This window comes from Alexandromys fortis, unplaced genomic scaffold (assembly GCF_014885135.2).
Source record: "Alexandromys fortis isolate MF-2015 unplaced genomic scaffold, M_Fortis_MF-2015_v1.1 scaffold_9063, whole genome shotgun sequence".
Classification (NCBI taxonomy): domain Eukaryota; kingdom Metazoa; phylum Chordata; class Mammalia; order Rodentia; family Cricetidae; genus Alexandromys; species Alexandromys fortis.
This window is the reverse complement of record NW_026076917.1, coordinates 291-1,210: the sequence shown is the minus strand read 5'-3', so window position 1 is coordinate 1,210 and position 920 is coordinate 291. Positions and strand designations below refer to the sequence as shown.

Below are 920 nucleotides of genomic sequence, written 5' to 3'. Positions count from 1 at the left end.
CAAAATTAGGAAGTGCTTCAAGGATTTTTATGTCATGCTTGCACAGGGGCCAAGCTCATTTTCTCTGCTTCGGTCTAGTTTTCGTGTCTATGCTGCCCAAGCTAGGACTCACTTGTAACTCTTTACGGCTACGGATTTTCTGCATGGCGTATCTCTTCCTGTGGCGTGCACTGAGCTGTGAGAGCGCGGAACTACAAGCGTGAAGCAACAGACTTCTGTCCCTTGCTTGGAGGAAGCTGCTGCCTTCCCAGTCTACAAAACAATCATTATTTGTTATCCCAGCGTCATTGGCTCAGAGGAAAAAACACAAGTAATTACTTACTCAAGGTCTCATAAGCCTATGCTTTCTGTGTCATCCCAGCTACATTATCACATGGACCTTGGGCTCTTTCTCCAAGCTTATTTAAATTGCCAATTGATTGTAGCTTTTTAGTTTCACAGGGATGAGGCCCATTATGTTCCTGTGTGATGGAAAAGGATGCTTTGAACCCCCAGTCCCCAGCTTTTAGAATTCTTGGGTATGTGGTCATGTCTAAAGCATCTGCTTATCTTCCAAGTCTGCAAAAGAACATGTTTCTTCCTTTTATTTGGGAAGATTACCAACTGAGTACCCAAGATTATGTCATCTAAAATCGTGGTTGCAAAATTAAATGTGATTCAGACTTTACCAAGCTGTTTAACATAATGTGTGTCTGTAGGCCTTTGCATAAATCTGTTTGATAGTCCGTATTAGAAGGTATCTCTTCCATCTCATAGATACGTGTGTAAACCGTAGAAACAGTTTCCATGCCGCAAACATAGCAATCCAAGCTGATGCTAACCTCTGCTCCACTGTGATATAGACATCTCCCATAACCATCATTTCCTGAAGGATTAGACTTTTGGAAAACTATAATTGATTTCAGAAAAAAATGCAAATA

At 41.3% G+C, this 920-nt stretch overlaps 1 non-coding gene across 1 annotated transcript; it reads right to left on the bottom strand.

Annotated features, from left to right (window-relative positions):
* Window position 1: 1 nt before the first annotated feature.
* Window positions 2-108, bottom strand: LOC126496574 (U6 spliceosomal RNA). Its single transcript, XR_007590384.1, has one exon. It is a non-coding gene; the product is annotated as a U6 spliceosomal RNA (small nuclear RNA).
* Between the last annotated feature and the right edge of the window lie 812 nt (window positions 109-920).